At 42.2% G+C, this 18696-nt stretch overlaps 1 non-coding gene across 1 annotated transcript; it reads left to right on the forward strand.

The window, feature by feature from the left end:
* The first annotated feature begins 10178 nt into the window (after positions 1-10178).
* LOC135269604 (U5 spliceosomal RNA) lies at positions 10179-10295 on the forward strand. The gene has a single exon (XR_010337854.1). It is a non-coding gene; the product is annotated as a U5 spliceosomal RNA (small nuclear RNA).
* The last annotated feature ends 8401 nt before the right edge of the window (positions 10296-18696 follow it).

Here is an 18696-nt window from a genome sequence, read left to right on the forward strand (position 1 = left end):
GTGTTCCAGGCAGGAGACACTGCTAATTATGGGAGCAATTCCCATGACTACAGAGAACTGTCTGAGCTAGGGAGTCAAAGCTCTGATCAAGAGGGCACTGAGAGGAAAAAAGCCCCCAACATTCTCAGAGGAAATTCTGGAGTTGACAAGATACATGCCTTCTCTGCAGAAATGCCTCCTATATCTGGCATTGAAGATCTAGCAACATCCTTCCCTTCACCTTCCTAACTAATGTATTAAGAATCCCTTTGAAAATAGAATTTTCAAAGCAGTTTATTTCATTCAAACACTACCTGATAAGTTTGTTTTAGAAAAAACAAAAACAAAAACAAAATGAAGACTTTACTAAGAGTGATTCTTACAAATGATGGTACCTGAAAAGAGGCAAACAAATCAGGGAGGCCAAAATGGCACAAGCATTTGGAACCTGTTGCCTCATCCTTGGCAGAGACACCACTGGATCCTTTCTGCTCTATGTAAAGTAAGCTGTGGCAAAGTTTACTTTTCTTGTGGCACAAAATCTAGACTCACAGTGAGCTTCTTCAACATTAGCTTCAATTTGTATTCTGCCTCTCTTCTTTGTCCATTATTCAAGGCACCTGCTCCCTGTCCCTCCCCCACTCCTCCAGCTGTCTGTCTGTCTCATTTGTGTCAATTAGGAATTCAATACTGCTTGATTTAATTGAATGACTTTCCCTGTACAGAATCCCAACTACAGACAGGGCATCAACCATCACTCCCATTGCCCAGAATAAAAACTCTAAAAAGTCAAAGGCATGCAAGGATGCGTTAGAAAAGAGCAAGAGATCCTTGCTAGCTTTGCCAGTGAGCCCAAGAAAGATGGCAAGACTGGGTTTCCTGACACCCAGTTATGTATTTGGTGGCCTATCAAGAGGCAGCACTGCATCCAAGATCATTCAAGTCTACTCCATTTAGTAAAGATTTTCAAAGAGGATCTTAAGGCTTAGAAACCAAGAACCAACCGGAAGAAATAAACTTTTTATACCACTTCCTAGTTTACAACGTGCTTTCCCATCCTCGGAAGAATAACTTTGTCTTTCTGTTAATTCAGTCATTGAATACATAGGTCCTGTTCTTTAGTCAACTGCCTCTATCCACCTACTATGTACCAGGCAGTGTTATTGGAGCTGAAAACAGTGTTCTAAGAACCGAAAATAAAGTTCTTATTCTCATGGAACTTACATTCCTACGGGAAGGATCAAAATAATAAATAAGTAAACCTACAGTGTATTAAATGGTAATGAGGGTATTGAGAATCATAAAGCAGTGTTAAGGGAGACAGAAATTATACTTTGGGCAAGTTTTTTAGTTTATAAAGGGTAGACAGAAAGAACTTGGTGAAGAGGTGATTTTGAGCTGAGACATGAGAGAGAACAAGCCATACACATATGAGGGAGAAGCATGCCAGGCAGAAGATACAGCAAATGCACAGGTCCTGACACAGGAGTTTCCTTGTTGAAGGAGACCAGTGTAGCTAAATAGAATAAGCCAAGGGAAAGATGTAAGAGAGGTCGGGAAAGTGGTAGTGGAGGGGACAGACTTGTAAGACCTTGTAAATCACTGTAGGGTCTTTTGTTTTGTTTTGTTTTAGACAGACTCTTGCTCTGTCACTCAGGCTAGAGTGCAGTGGCACAATCTCGGCTCACTGCAAGCTCCATCTCCCGGGGTCAAGCAATTCTCCTGCCTCAGCCTCCTGAGTAGCTGGGATCACAGGCATGCACCGCCACTCCCAGCTAACTTTTGTATTTTTAGTTGAGACAGGGTTTTACCATGTTGGTCAGGCTAATCTTGAACTCCTGGGCTCAAGTCATCCTCCCGCCTTGGCCTCCCAAAATATTGAGATTACAGGTGTGAGTCACAGTGCCTGACCTCTCTGTTTTTTTTTATTCTGAGTGAGGTAGAAGCCACTGGAGGATTTTTAATAGGGGAAAGACATGATACGACATAAATTTTTTTTTTTTTACAACAGGGTCATTCAGGCTGGAGTATAGTGGTACAGTCATAGCTCACTGCAGCCTTAAACTCCTGGGCTCAAGTGATCCTCCTGCCTCAGCCTCCTAAGTAGCTAGGACTACAGGTATGAACCACCACGCCCAACTAATATTTACATTTTTTTGGAGAGACCGGGTTTCACTATGTTGCCTAGACTGGCCTCAAACCCCTGGCCTCAAGCAATCCTCCTGCCTTGGCCTCCCAAAACACTGGGGTTACAGGCACAGGCCACCACACTCAGCCTTTAAAAAAAATTATGGGTACATATAGTTGTAAATGTGATTTATGTTTTAAAAGGATTATTATGGCTGCTATGTAGAAAACAGAACGTAGGGGTGTAAGAGCTGAAGCAGGGAGACCAGTTAGGAGGCAACTGTGGGAATCAAAGCAAGAAATAACGGTGGCTTGGCTCAGGGTGATAGCAGTGCAAGTGGTGACAAGCAGTCATATTTTGGAGGTATAGGTCCCAGGATCTGCTGATGGATATGATGAGGAATATATAAGAAATAGAGAGGAGTCAAGAATATTGTGAAGCTTTTGGCCCAAGCAACAATTAGATAATCTAGCGGAAAGAACAGAGTCCTTGAATTGGAGGCTATGAGACTAAATCTCAATTCCATGGTTTCTGGATTGTGTAATCCTGGGCAAGTCACTGAACCTCTCTGAGCATCAGTTTCTTCATCAGTAAGAAACTTGTTGAAATACTGTGGCTCTAGGATTTTCTCAATTCTCTCTTTGTTAACTTATCATTCTCTAGTAGCTTACCACTGTATTTAGAATAAAATACAAACTCCTTTGAGGTCCAAGAAAGCCTTGTATGGACTGGCCTCACCTACTTCTCCAACCTGTCCACCACATTGATCTTCTGTTTGTGTTCAGCTGGTAAGTAATAGAACCTGGTAACTTTCTTTTCTTTTTCTTTTCTTTCCTTCCTTCCTTCCTCTTTCTTTTTTTTTCAGGGTCTTGCTCTGTCATTAAGGCTGAAGTGCAGAAGTGAGATCAGAGATCATGTCACAGGTCACTGCAGCCTTGACCTCCCACCCTCAAGCAATCCTCCCACCTCAGCCTCTTGAATTACTGGGACTATAGGCAGGCACATGCTACCACACTTGGCTAATTTTTTTTTTTTTTTTAATTGTAGGCTGGGCACAGTGGTTCACGCCTGTAATCCTAGCACTTCTGGAGGCTGAGGAAGGCAAATCACTTAAGGCAAGGAGTTTGAAGCCAGCCTGGACAACATGGTGAAACCCCATGTCTACTAAACATACAAAATATTATCTGGGTGTGGTGGCGTGCACCCATAGTTCCAGCTACTCTGTAGGAGACTCACTTGAACCCAAGAGGTGGAGGTTGCAGTGAGCTGAGATTGCGCCATAGCAGCCCAGTCTGAGTGACAGAGGGAGACTATATATATACACATACACACACACACACACACACACACACACACACACACACATATTTTTTTAACATATAAAGAGACTGGGGAGTCTCCTTATGTTGCCCAGTTGAATTCCTGGGCTCAAGCAATCCTCCCAACTTGGCTGTCGAAAGTGCTGGGATTATAGGCATGAGCCACCGAACCCAGCCAGAATTTGATAACCTTCTATTTTAAGAACTATCACTGGCTAGGCACAGTGGCTCACACCTGTAATCCCAGCACTTTGGGAGGCTGAGATGGGTGGATCACCAGAGGTCAAGAGTTCGAGATCAGTCTGGCCAACATGGTGAAACCCCATCTCTACTAAAAATACAAAAATTAGCAAGCGGACACACCTGTAATCCCAGCTACTCAGGAGGCTGAGGCAGGAGAATCATTTGAACCCAGAAGATGGAGGTTGCAGCAAGCCGTGATCACGCCACTGCACTCTAGCCTAGATAAAAAAAAAAAAAAAACTATCACATACTCTCTTCTCTCTGCCTGGAATGGCCCTCACCCTGGTGCCTTCTCATCTTGCAAGAAATTTTACTTCCTCAGAGTGGCCTTTCCTGACCATCAATCTTGAAGTAGCTTCCTTCCATTATTCTCTCTTTCAGGATTTGTTCTTTTTATTTAGAAAAGTTCATCACAATTTATAATTCTGTTTACCTGTTTATTGTCTGTTTCTTCCTTTAGACTGTAAGTTCCATGAAAGAAGGGAACACCATGTGTATATCCAATAAGGCTCTTATTGGTATTCTTTTGCTGGTTTTTTTTTTTCTAAACTCCCAAGCTGGAGTATAGTGTTGTGATCACAGCTCACTGCAGCCTCAACCTCCTGGGCTCAAGCAATCCTCCTATCTCAGCCTCCTAAGTAGCCGGAACTACAGGCGCATACCACACCTGGCTATTTTTTTTTTTAACTTTTATTTAGGTTCAGGGGTACATGTGCAGGTTTGCTATACAAGTAAATTCATGTCACAGAGGTTTGTTGTACATTGTTTTATCACCCCAGTACTAAGCCTAGTACCCAACAGTTATTTTTTCTGCTCCTCTCTCTCCTCCCACCCTCCACTCTTAGGTAGGCCCCAGTGTCCATTGTTCCCTCTTTGTGTCCATGTGTTCTCATCATTTAGCTCCCACTTATGAGGGAGAATGTGCTGCATTAGTTTTCTGTTCCTGTGTTAGTTTGCTAAGGATAATGGCCTCCAGCTCCATCCATAGGACATAATCTCATTCTTTATTATGGCTGTGTAGTATTCCATGGTGAATATGCACCACATTTTCTTTATCTAGTCTACCATTGATGGGCATTTAGTTGATTCCATGTGTTTGCTATTGTGAAGAGTGCTGCAATGAACATAGGTGTGCATGTGTCCAAAGGTGGAACAATTTATATTCTTTTGGGTATATACCAAGTAATGGGACAAATGGTAGTTCTGTTTTTAGCTCTTTGAGGAACTGCCACACTGCTTTCCACAATGGTTGAATGGTTGAACTAATTCGCACTCCCACCAACAGTGTATACGCATTCCCTTTTCTGTGTAGCCTCACCAGCATCTGTTATATTTTGACTTAAAAAAAATTTTTTTTTGAGATGGGAGTCTCACTCTGTTAAGCAGGCTGGAATGCAGTGGCATGATCTTGGCTCACTGCAACCTCTGCCTCCTGGGTTGAAGCAATTCTCCTGCCTCAGTCTCCTGAGTAGTTGGGACTACAGGAGTGTACCACAATTCCTGGATAATTTTTTTTTTTTTTTTTTTTTTTTGCATTTTAGGTTTTGGGGTACATGTAAAGAACATGCAATATTGTTGCATAGGTACACACATGGCAGTGTGATTTGCTGACCTGGCTAATTTTTAATTTTGTATTTTGTAGAGACAGGGTCTATGTTTTCCAGGCTGGTCTTGAACTTCTGGGTTCAAGTGATTGTCCTGCCTGAGCCTCCCAAAGTGCTGGGATTAGAGAAATGAGCCACAGTGCCTGGTCTGGTATTTTTTTACTTAAAAAAAACCCCACAAAACTAATTTTCTCTGCATTTACTCAATTCAGTATTATATGTCACTGCTGAGCAGAAATACTTCTCCCAAATCAGAAAAGCCCTGAATCTTCTTCTTTTGTGTACACTATATTGGGTTTAATGTATATGTACAATACTAACAAGAATTTGTTCTATTTTTTGTACTCACTTTTCCAGGCTATACTTATCTTTAGTCAGGTGACAAAAGAATAGGGTCTAACTTTCAGATCATCTAAGTATCCTCAGTCTTACCCATCCAAAGTTCTTGTATAGGCAAAAGGAGTGGGGAGGGCATTCCAAGAAAGGAAACAGGGTCATCAAAGGCATGCAACATGTTGTGTGGGGGATAACTAAGAAACACACACACGGTTTTCGGTGTTTGCAGTATAGGTGGCAAAGGTCAGGTTGGCTAGAGAACATCTAATGAGTTATAAATGTTTCCTCCTCTATTTTCTGAAAGAATTTGTGTAAGATTGGTCTTAGTTTACCAGTAAAATCATCTGGGCCTACAGCTTGCTTTAGGGAAGATTCTTGATACCAAATTCAATTTCTTTAACAGATATAGGACAATTCTGATTTTCTGTTTCATCTTGTGTCAGTTTTAGTAAGTTGTGTCAGATAAGAAAGGTCGTCAATGCTAGACTGGATCTTATTTTCCTGAAATGAACTATACTTTGGAGCCATTAAATGTGTTTATGGGCTGGGTGTGGTGGCTTATGCCTGTAACCCCAGCACTTTGAGAGGCTGAGGTGGGCCAATCAGGAGGTCAGGAGTTCAAGACCAACCTGGCCAACATGGTGAAACCGCATCTCTACTAAAAATACAAAAATTAGCCAGACGTGGTGGAGGGCGTTTGTAGCCCCAGCTTCTCTGGAGGCTGAGGTAGGAGAATCACTTGAACCTGGGAGACAGAGGTTGTAGAGAGCTGAGATCACACCACTGCACTCCAGCCTGGGTGATAGAGCGAGACACCATAAAAGAAAAGAGAAAAGAGAAGAGAAGAGAAGAGAAGAGAAGAGAAGAGGAAAGGAAAGAAACGTGTTTATGAAGAATGTTCAATAAGGATTCTGGGCTGGGCACGGTGGTTCATACCTGTAATCCCAGCACTTTGGAGGATCGAGGCAGGAGGATTACTGGAGCCCAGGAGCTTAAGGCTGCAGTGAACTAGGATCATATCACTACACTTGCACTCCAGCCTGTGCAACAGAGTGAGACACTGTCTCTAAGGAAAAAAAAAAAGAGAGAGAAGGATTTGGGAAAGAGGTCAGGAAAAAGGAAAAACAAGAGAGACAGAAGTGAGAGAACCAAGATAGTAGACTTTTATAGAAATGTGAGGAATAAGTAACAAGAGTGCAATAATTAAAAAAAGAACCAAATTTAAGAACTACAACCAGTTCTTTATCTATATCCCCTTTTGCCTCTAATTCAGGCATTCATAAATGAAACATTGTACTGCTTCTCAGCATCTACTCTGCCCAAGGTGGAAAGCATTCCTTGTACCAGAGCCCAGTGGTAGAAAGGGATAATATTTCTGTTGTGAGTTAGACTTCCAGCCTTTAAGACCTATGCCTTAGAAACTGGTGCCACCTGTCTGTCATTTTGGTTTTAAGTTTAATTTTACAACTAGCTTTTCCAATACACTGTTGATATTTCTTTTCTTTTTTTTTTTTATATGACAGATGTGGTTTCACAGGGCATCTAGAGGTTGCTTAAAATGGGTAAGTAAATACTGTGGTGTAGTTGTTTTCCTAATTTGGCAACTGAAAAGGTAACTATGATAGAAGAGACATGGGATTTAAAGTCAAAAGACCTGAGTTTTAACACTTGGCTGAATCACCTTTTTCAGCTGTGTGGCCTGAGGCAAAACAATCCCTCTGAGACATAGCATTCTTGTGTATAAACTGAGCATAAGACTAGTTGTGTGTATTTCACATTGCCATTCTGAGAACCAAATTAGAGAAACTTTCCATTAAAAAAAAAAAATAGCTGAGGCAGGGCAGGGTGGCTCATGCCTGTAATTCCAGCACTTTAGGAGGCTGAGGCAGGTGGATCATGAGGTCAGGAGTTTGAGACCAGCCTGACCAACATGGTGAAACCCCTTTCTACTAAAAATACAAAAATCATCTGAACCTAGTGGTGCGTGTCTGTAATCCTAGCTACTCACGAGGCTGAGGCAGAAGAATCAGTTGATACAGGGAGGCGGAGGTTGCAGTGAGCCGAGATTGCACCACTGCACTCCAGCCTGGGCGACAGAGCGAGTCTCCATCTCAAAATAATAATAATAATAATAATAATAATAATAATAAACCAAATAGCTGGAGATGGTGAGTCAAGCCTGTAATCCCAGCACTTTGGGAGGCCGAGGTGGGCGGATCACCTGAGGTCGGGAGTTCGAGACCAGCCTGACCAACGTGGAGAAACCCTGTCTCTACTAAAAATATGAAAAATTAGCCTTGTGTGGTGGTGCATGCCTATAATGCCAGCTGCTTGGGAGGCTGAGGCAGGAGAATCGGTTGAATCCAGGAGGCGGAGGTTTCAGTGAGCTGAGATTGCGCCGTTGCACTCTAGCCTGGGCAACAAGAGTGAACCTCCGTCCCAAAAAAAAAAAAAAAAAAAATCCAATGTCTAATTTTTCTTGTGACTGTTTTTTTAGTTGAAGTAATTAACAGAAATGAGACTCTTTCATGTGAAAATCACAATGAATTTTTTTTTTTTTTCGCTCCTGGGTAGACTCTATTCCTCAAAATTACTGTGGTAGTACTACTTGGCTTTCAGAAAAAAATAAAATTGGTTGGGCACGGTAACTTACTCCTGTAATCCCAGCACTTTGGGAGGCTAAAGCAGGTGGATCGCCTGAGCTCAGGGGTTTGAGACCACCCTGGGCAACCTGGTGAAACCCCGTCTCTACTAAAATACAAAAAATTAGCTGGGTATGGTGGCACGTGCCTATAGTCCCAGCTACTCGGGAGGTTGAGGCATGAGAATAGCTTAAACCCTGGAGGTGGAGGTTGTAGTGAGCCAAGACTGCGCCACTGCACTTCAGCTCAGGCTACAGAATGAGACTCTATCTCAACGAAAAGAAAAAAAGAAAATTTATTATTATTATTTTTTGTATTTTTAGTAGAGTCAAGTTTTCACTACGCTGGCCAGGCTGGTCTTGACCTCCTGACCTCAGGTGGTCTGCCCACTTTGACCTCCCAAAGTGCTGGGATTACCAGCGTAGTAAACCACTGCGCCTGGCCAAAATTTACTTTTTGATACGATATTTTCAACTAAGATTTATGGGACTTTATATTTTTGATGACTGAGTAGCTTTCAAAGGGGAAATTATTATGCATTTAGTGATGGTGCTAGAATTAGATTCAGATTAACAAATTATAAGTCTTAACCTAGGATCTGAGAGCTCTTAAACCAGTTAGGAATTTTGTTTTCCCAGATATGTGCATGGCTTCTTGGCTTCCTCACCCTCTTCAAGTCTTTACTATAGTGTCACCTTCTCAGTGAGATCTTCCCTGCCCATTCAGTTTAAAATTTAAACCCTCCCCCAACAGTCATTTCCATTCTCTGCTTATTTCTCCTCCACAGCACTTATCATTTAACATATATCATTATTTTGTTTATATATATATATATATATATATATATCTCATCACCCCTTCACCACCTCTCCCATAATGTAACCTCCATGAATTTTGTTCATAGTTTTATCTCTAGCATATAGGACAATACTTGAAACATAATAGGCACTCAATATTTGCTGAACAAATATAAAGAACACTCATGAGTTTTCTCTTTGAATATAATAGCATAAGAATATTGAAAATCCATGATATGGCGTTTCAGCAAAACAGTGATGGGACTTTGCAACCCAGATGTTTCATCTAACAATACCCATAGTAGACCAGCATGTCCACATGTAAACTGAAAGGGTCCTATTTGCTCAGCTCTCAGAATAATGGAAACTGTTTTAGTCACTGTTCATTTTACTTAGAATTGTAAACTATAGGAAGAAGCAGAGTGGTGTCCAGGGGATCATCTTGTAAGAGAATGCTCTACCAAATCTCGGGCTCTGGGCAGTCTGCCTAACAAGTAAGGTTGGGGGTCATTAAGATAATCCTCTCTTCTCACTTCCAGAGGATTCCCTTTAAAAACACAAGTACCCCAGGAGGGGAATCACAGCTTAACCCTTCATCATTTAACACTTGAGCTGGATTTAGAATATGAGGTGAGGAGTAGACAGGAAGATTCATTTTACTAATTTTGTAATGCCTGGGGCAGAATTTGACTAGCTTTTTCCCACATCAAAGTCTCCTTCCCCCTAAATATTACTCCACAAACAAATGCTATAGACTGCAACTGATTGAGAATAGGAAACTGTTTTTAATCAGCTACAATTCTATCAACCTGTTCTACTCTGCAATTGTAATTACCAAGCCATTACAGACCTAGAGGAGATTCTGCTTCCAAACATACCAAACCCATGCCACAGAGAGTAAACCAGATTATCTGCCTTTCAATTTGTGCCCTAAATTGTAGATTTGGTTGTAGAGTGCCTATCCATGAGGTCACATGTAATATAAATAAGTAGATACTTTTATGTAGTCTACACCCAAATGTTTCTACTCAAGTTGAGTGTCTTCTATGGCAAGTGCTATGAGCAGTGATTCCCCAACTCCTATCAGGGTATTAGTTAGGTACCTGAGTGCATGCAAAAAATACTGATTCCTACTCTGGTTTCTCTTCAGATCATATAAATCTTTTGCATTTTACTAAAGATTTCTGTGGAGAGGAACAGTTATGAGTCTTTTTCCAATTTTGTGAGAACTTGTTTCTCAAGAGGCTAAAAAAAAAAATACAGATTCCTTAACCCATCTTAGTTCTAACAAAACAAAATCTCTGGGAGGATACAACCTGATCATCTATTTTTTAAACAAGCACCCAGTGATTATCATGAATGGCCAGCGAGGAATCCCTGTGAGGGATACCCAAGAAACACCTGACTCTAGGTACTTTATATATTTCATTTGGAAAGTTAGACCTGAGATATGAAATAACTAAACATGATTTTCACCAGAGTGGTCAACAATTTGATATATTACATAATGCTATTGATGTGAAGACAGGAAGGGAGAAATTAGTGGTGGGGAAGACTCAGTGGAGGAAATAAGATAGGATTTGAATAAAGGAGAGAAAAGCATGTGGAGGAAAATCAGAGGGAAATGAACAAAGGTTCAGAGGCAGGAACATAGGGGCATGTTCTTAGAACACTGTGTTTGGCCAAATTAGAATATACACTTTAATGAAGAGTTAGAAATAGTGACTGATAAGTAGGTTTGGGACAGAATATACAAGGTCTTGGAAGTCAGGCAAAAATCTTTAACGTGACTGAAATGGGAAAACGGGAAGTAAAATCAAAACACCAACTGAGTAAATTACATTCTGAGTGGCAGAAAGGGCATGGGTTTTGGTACACACTTGAGTTAAGCCAGCCAGGCACGGTGGCTCGCACCTGTAATCCCAGCACTTTGGGAGGCTGAGGCAGGCAGATCACCTGAGGTTAGGAGTTCGAGACCAATCTGGCCAACATAGTGAAGCTCCATCTCTACTAAAAATACAAAAATTACCTGGGCATAGTGGTACTCGCCTGTAGTCCCAGCTACCTGGGAAGCTGAGGCAGGAGAATCGCTTAAACCCTGGAGGTGGAGGTTGCAGTGAGCTGAGATTGTGCCACTGCACTCCAGCCTGGGCAACAGAGCAAGGCCCTGTCTCTACCAAAAAAAAAAAAAAAAAAAAATTAAGCCTACCCCTTTTTCCTCTTAATTGAGGTACTCTCCAGTAAGGGAAAACTTATCAGAGGGAGGATACCTGTTGTCTGTCTTCTGGGCCAAGTCTCAAGTACAAACCTCTTCAATCTCTGATACAAATTCCCTTTGCCTCTTCCTATTGAAATCAGTGGAAAAGTTTCCAGGGAAGCTGAAAGCTGCTTCACAACTTAAAGCAATACTTACTTCAAATGTTAGAAACCCATCTGGGTCTGCTTGTAACCCTAAAGTAGTTTTCTAAATCTTAAACATTTATTGGCCTGGAAATTCCCCATAGCTCACAAAGCATTTACCTACACTGAATATGAAGGTTTTGCTTCCAATTCTCCTGATATAATAATTTGTGGGGCTGGGCACAGTACCTCGCCCTGTAATCCCAGCACTTTGGGGGACAAAGGTGGTTGGATCACTTGAGGCTGCATCTTTGAGACCAGCTTGGGCAATAGAGCAAGATCCTGTACCTCCCCACCCCTACCCCCCAAAAAAAGGGTGGGCACAGTGGCTTACGCCTATAATCTCAGCACTTTGGGAGGCCAAGGCAGGAGGATCACTTGAGGCCACGAGTTCAAGACCAGCCTAGAAAACATAAGGAGACTCCCCCATCTCTACAAATAATTTTAAAATTAGCCTGGCATTGTGGTGTGCACCTGTGGTTCTACTCAAGGAGCTGAGGTGGGAGGATCGTCTGAGTCTGGGGGATTGAAGCTGCAGTGAGTTGTGACTCCAGCCTGGGAAACATAGACCCTGTCTCTAACAAAAAAGAAAAAAAGAAAAAGAAGGCCAGACATGGTGGTTTATGCCTGTAATCCCATCACTTTGGGAGGCCGAGGCGGGTGAATCACTTGAGGTCAGGAGTTCGAGATCAGGCTGGCCAACATGGTGAAACCCCATCTCTACTAAAAATACAAAAATTATCCGGATGTGGTGGCTGGGGCTTGTAATCTCAGCTACTCGGGAGGCTGAGGCAGGAGAATCTCTTGAACCCAGGAGGTGGAGGTTGCAGTGAGCTGAGATCGCATCATTGCACTCCAGCCTGGGCGACAGTGAAGACTCTATCTCAAAAAAAATAAAATAAAATAAGAAGAAATTGTGAACTATGATCCTACAGAAAAACATTTTGAAGATAGAAGGGCACAGGAGGTATGGTATGTACCTAAGTAGTTAGGCTTTTTCCGTTTTTCTTCTGTTTCTTTGCTTACTCAACAAAAAGTTTCAGAAGTCAATGCTTAAGCCAGAAAGCCAAGCTTCTGGGTGATTGAGGATTTACTGGTTTCAAATTAAACAGAAAACTAAATTAGCAAATTAAACGTTGGATGTATTTTCCTAGGCCCTTCATCTAGCTGCTGCAGGACCAGTAACCAATGAAAGATGACTTCTAGCTGCCCTAGAGAGGGGGCAGGGTTCAGAATCAGGTTCTGCTAGCTACCAAGTGTCAGACATGTTAATTTCAAATTACTTTTGTACAGCTTGGTGTCAAAATGATTAAAGCATGAAGAAAAAAACAGAACCAAAGGAGAAAGAAGGGAAATCATTTACCTTGCATTTGGAGCAAGGACACTTGCAATTCCATTTCAGCTGGCTTTATCCCACAAGTTATAGAAATTCTAAGCTTTAGTTAGGCCTTTTGATGATCTCCTAAGATACGAGGGTTGTGTGGTGGTCATGGCTCTCCGTTTCCTTTGTATAATGTCACTATCTCTAAATGGCAGAGTCTATATCATAAACACTAATATGGTCACATTTTCTTCCCCTTACCCCCCAGTAAAACTTTATTCTGATAACATTGGGCTCTGTATGTCAGGAACTGTACTAAGTATACTTTACATTTAAAATATCAAATAATCCTTGCAACATGCTATGCATTATTATTATTCCCATCTATAGGTGACAAAGCTGAGGCTTGGAGAGGTAAATCACTTGCTCTAGTCACTTAGCAGAGGCAGAGGTGGGATTCTAGTCTCAGATGTGTCTGGCTACAGAGCCTTACTGCTTCCTCTCAATTTTCCCTTTTAGATTTGAGGAACCAAGAATTTGAGTAAGTCTGATTGTTAAGACAACTTCATTGTTTCTTTTAACAGCCATGGGTGTCTTCTTTTTGTCTAAAGATGCTGCTGAGGTCAGCCTTATTTTCCATAAAATAGTAGTTTTTATAGAACCAGTTTCCCAGGGTGAACAGGTAAGCTCACTGGTTAGCTTGTTTTTGTCTCCGAGTACCCAGCTTTTCCAGTTGGTTTCATGGGCTTCACGACACTTTTTGCTCAAGATGAGTCATCTCGTCTGATTTTTGTATGTGAAGTATAAGGCTGAGCTCAGTCGCTACTGCTTTTCAACCATCAATGCAAAGCTGCACTGCTTGAGTTCTCTCAGTCTGCCAGATTTGATTATTTTCCTTCCCCTTCCTAAAGCCACTCACTTCTCATTATCTTATTATATATTTTTTTCTTTTTGAGAGAGAGAGAGAGACTCACTCTGTTGCCCAGGCTGGAGTATGGTGGCACAATCTTGGCTCACTGAAACCTCCACCTCCTGGGTTCAAGCAATTCTTGGTCACTTCACATTACCTTTTTTTTTTTGAGACACAGTCTCACTCTGTCCCCAAAGTTGGAGTGCAGTAGTACAATCTCAGCTCACTGCAAACCCTGGTTGAAGTGATTCTCCTGCCTCAGCCTCTGTAGTAGCTGAGACTACAGGCGTGTGCTACCATGCCCGGCTAATTTTTTAATTTTTAGTAGAGACAGGGTTTCACTATGTTGGCTAGGCTAGTCTCGAACTCCTGACCTCACGATTTGTCCGCCTTGGCCTCCCAAAGTGCTCGGATTACAGGCATGAACCACTGTGCCTGGTCACAATTCAATTTTTAAGATTCTAGTGATGTAGAAGTCACAATATGGCTCCCTGGACACTACTAAGTCAGTTTTAGGTGCACAAGAATATCCCAAGGATGCTGAGTGATACCAAAGCCACCATTCAGAATAATATTGATAATGTCAGAGAAGTGATCTATAAACACAAGATAAAATAATTGCCCATTGATAAATTTATATATATAATTTTTTTTTTTTTTTTGAGACACAGACTTGTTCTGTCGCCAGGCTGGAGTGCAGTGGTACGATCTTGGCTCACTGCAACCTCCTCCTCCCGGGTTCAGACGATTCTCCTGCCTCAGCCTCTGAGTAGCTGGGACTACAGGTGGGTACCACCATGCCCAGCTAATCTTTGTATTTTTAGTAGAGACAGGGTTTCACCATGTTGGCCAGAATGGTCTCAATCTCTTGACCTCGTGATCAGCCGGCCTCAGCCCCCAAAGTGCTAGGATTAAAGGTGTGAGCCACTACGTCCGGCTAAATTTAGAAATATTGAACCTTAGAACTTCAAGAATGTTATCAGCTGACTTTTGGAGAGTGCTAAGTGCTTTTCAACAACCTAATGAGGTAGTTACATTATTTTCCCTCTCTTTCCAGTGTCCAGGTGAACCACAGAGTAAGGATGAAAGGACCAGGCATGGTGGCACCCTGCCTGCAATCCCAGCACTTTGAGAGGCTAAGGCAGGTGGATCACGAGGTCAGGAGTTCAAGACCAGCCTGGCCAAGATGGTGAAATCTCATCTCTACTAAAAATACAAAATTAGCCAGGCTGAGGCAGAGAATTGTTTGAACCCAGGAAGTGGAGGTTGCTATAAGCTGAGACTGCACCACTGCACTCCAGCAGCCTGGGTGACACAGCAAGACTCCATCTCAAAAAAAAAAAAAAAAGAATATGGATGAAAGGCACCTTAAACATTATATAGGACAGCGACAAGGCATGCTTTGAATGCCTCCATTGAGTGTTGTGCAGCTTACTACATTCTAAGGCAGCCTATTTCATATTTACATTACTTCTTCCATATTCTGAGCTAAAAGTTTCTGAAGTTCCTGTCTTTCAGTTCTGGAGCCTTGGGGCCGCCCCAGACAGGTCTAATTCCTTTGTACTTAATAGTCCATCAGGTGTTTCAAGATGGTCTTTGATCACTCATGAATTCTTAACTCTTCTTCAAAAGCCAGAGTTTATGAAGTTCTCGCACCATCTCAGTTGGTTGTTCTATTACATCCTTCTAAAAGAGAATATGTTGCTTACATGTGGTCTAATACAGAATAAAGTGAGGCTCTTTCCATGTTCCAGATGCTATATTTCTATCAACCCAGGCTACAATTTGAATTTCTTTTTTTTTTCTTTTGGCCTCATCTTCTAATACCATCACTTATTCGAAGAAAACCACCAACCTGACTCCCCACCACCTTCCCTTGCCATGCACTTGATTTTCATGTTTATGCTCCTTTTCTAGTTGTCATAACACACCCACACGTCTCTTCTGCATGACCTTGATCCTCATTCTTTGCAGTGTGAGGTACTGATCTCTCCATGTGCACCTATGTTACACTTATTTTCGCTCAGCTTCCTTCCATCACCTTCTCTCATCCCACTTCACCTCCTGGTTTCTACCTTTCCAACATCAGAGAATCCAAGTCAGAAAAACTGTCTTGCTTCTTTATAATGTAAGGTAGGCGTGTTCTGAAACGTTTTTGTCTTTTTTGAGACAGTCTCACTCTGTCACCCAGGCAGAAGTGTAGTGGCACCATCTCGGCTCACTGCAACCTCTGCCTCCCAGACTCAAGCAATTCTCATGCCTCAGCCTTCCAAGTAGTGGGACTACAGGTACATGTCACCAAACCTGGCTAATTTTTTTATTCTTAGTAGAGATGGGGTTCCACGATGTTGGCCAGGCTGGTCTTGAACTCCGGGCTTCAAGGGACCCACGAGCCTCAGCCTCCCAAAGTGCCAGGATTACAGGCATGAGCCACTGTGCCCAGCTAGAAACATTATTAACCAGTGAGGCTGGATCTGTTTGTCCTGGTTAGCACTTATAATGCATACGCTTATAGTCTGAGGCTGGCTTCCAAGAGAGTAATCTGATTTGCGAATGCTTTTCCTAAGTAGATCTCCACATATTTCACTTTACTGGAGTTCCAGAGGAAAAAATATGGCCCAGGACTTAGTCACGTAGGAGATATCCTGAATGCAAAAGGTGGTAAATTAATGATGACTCTTCACTCTATGGACATTTAAACTTATAAACAGCTGGGGTGATGTGGAAACATAATGGAAACAGCCTGGGTTCAAATCCTAGCTCTGTTGCTTCCAGGCTATGTGTTCTTGGGCCAGTTTACTTCTCTGTGTCTCTATGTCCTTATCTGTAAAATAGTGGCAACAATTGTACTCACTTCTTAGCCCTGTTTAGGCTAATTAAAATAATTTTTAATTTTTTTTTTGAGACAGAGTCTCCCTTTGTCACCCAGGCTGAATGTAGTGGCACCAACCTGGCTCACTGTAGCTTCAACCTCTCAGGCTCAAGCAATTCTCCTGCCTCAAACTCCTGAGTAAGCTGGGACCACAGGCACCCACCTCCACACCTGAGTAACTTTTTATTTATTATTATTTTTTTGAGACAGAGTTTTGCTCATTTCCCTGGATGGAGTGCAGTGGTGCTATCTCAGTTTACTGCAACCTCCGCCTCCTGGATTCAAGTGATTCTTCTGCCTCAGCCTCCTGAGTAGCTAGGATTACAGGCCACTGCCACCATCACACCCGGCTAATTTTTTGTATTTTTAGTAGAGACAGTGTTTCACTATGTTGGCCAGGCTGGTCTTGAACTCCTAACCTCAGGTGGTCCACCCACCTCAGCCTCCCAAAGTGCTGGGATTACAGACATGAGCCACCGTGCCCGGCCACCTTTTTATTTTTAATAGAGACAAGGTCTCACTGTGTTGCCCAGGCTATCAACTCCTGGGCTCAAGCGATTTGAGGAGTTAATTCTTATAAAGGGCTTAGAACAAACAGTGCCTGGCTCACAGGTATTATTATTTCTGCATGTTTGTAATATAACTTAAAGGTAGAACAGAAAAATTATTTCTTCCAGGCAGTTGGGTTCGTTTTTTTTTTTTTTTTTTGAGACGGAGTTTTGTTCTTGTTGCCCAGGCTGGAGTGACTGCAACCTCCACCTCCCGGGTTCAAGAGATTCTCCTGCATCAGCCTCCGGAGTAGCTGGAATTACAGGCATGCACCATCATGCCCGGCTAATTTTGTATTTTTATTAGAGACGGGGTTTCTCCATGTTGGTCAGGCTGGTCTTCGAACTCCCGACCTCAGGTGATCCGCCCGCCTCTACCTCCCAAAGTGCTGGGATTACAGGCACAAGCCACCTCGCCCAGATGCACTTGGGTTTTCTGCCTGCATCTTCACAAGCCTGGATTCTTGAAGCCTTGGTACAGAGGTTTTGGCTTTATAAGGAAGCAGACATTCAGAAAGAGGCTCAAGATGAATGCCCCTCAATCTGGAGCTGGTGAGGAGCACGGTAGAACTGTTATTTACAAGGGAGAGTAAAGGCCAGAAGAATCATAATCTATCAGGAGATGAGATCCAGCATGTCTTCCTTTCCTTCCTATTGCAAAAAAAAAAAAAAAAAAAAAAAAAAAATCTTTCTGACAAAAATGAGTAATTGTGGCTCCTAGCTGATCTAACAGAAGAATTCAGTGGTCTACGTGGCCAATATTTTTGTGCTTTTTAAATCTCTGGATTCAAAAAAAAAACAAAACAAAACATGAAAACATGACCTGCTTCCAATCCCCGCGCCCCCACCCCCCCCACCCCGCCAAATAAAACCCCATTTTTTCAGTTTTGGTAATATAGCAGTTTAGTACAGAATTCTACAAAATGTCATGGGTTCCACAGAAACTTGTTTGGTTATACTGTATGGTCTACAATGTAGTCGCTACACTAACACTGAAGAAATTAGTTTAGGTTGTGTCAAATCGTGTTAAAACACATTAAATAAATGCAAAGAGCCCAGAACAAAGAAAGTGATTAAGCTGGTTTAACTGCATTCAGCCCACTATGCTGAATCCCCTTAGGGGGCTCAAGTTAAACAACAAATTTGGTTTCTTGGCCTAAATCTTTTTCGTCAAAGAAATTTTCCTGTGATTCTGATGTTTGTTTTCATCTTCTTCATTTTTCAGTCCCAAGGGAAGTTGGCGTGAAAAGAACCTGATCGGAGTTGCATTTGAGGAAGAGATGGACTAGAGAACACAATAGAGGGCGGCGGGTTATAGGGTTCCTTGGACGAACTGAGGCATGGGAGACATGTGATTGCTCAGCCCCAGAAAAAGGCCAGCTAGTGACACCCGGGATGAGAATTTTATCCGGCAGTGAATCAAATAAGGCTGCAAGAGAGATAATAAGGTGTAATTATAGCAGTGCTGTTAGTGCCTGTTTATGGGGTCTGGCAGCAATTTGGTTGATCACCCCTCATTTTGAGAAATTTGTAATTTGGCAGTAAGAATTCTTGCCTTCAAATTTGGCACAAACCCTCACAGTTTAATATTGCAAAA

The sequence above is a fragment of the Aotus nancymaae genome, unplaced genomic scaffold (genome assembly GCF_030222135.1).
Source record: "Aotus nancymaae isolate 86718 unplaced genomic scaffold, 86718_ANA_hifiasm-v0.15.2.pri h1tg000053l, whole genome shotgun sequence".
Taxonomy (NCBI): Eukaryota; Metazoa; Chordata; class Mammalia; order Primates; family Aotidae; genus Aotus; species Aotus nancymaae.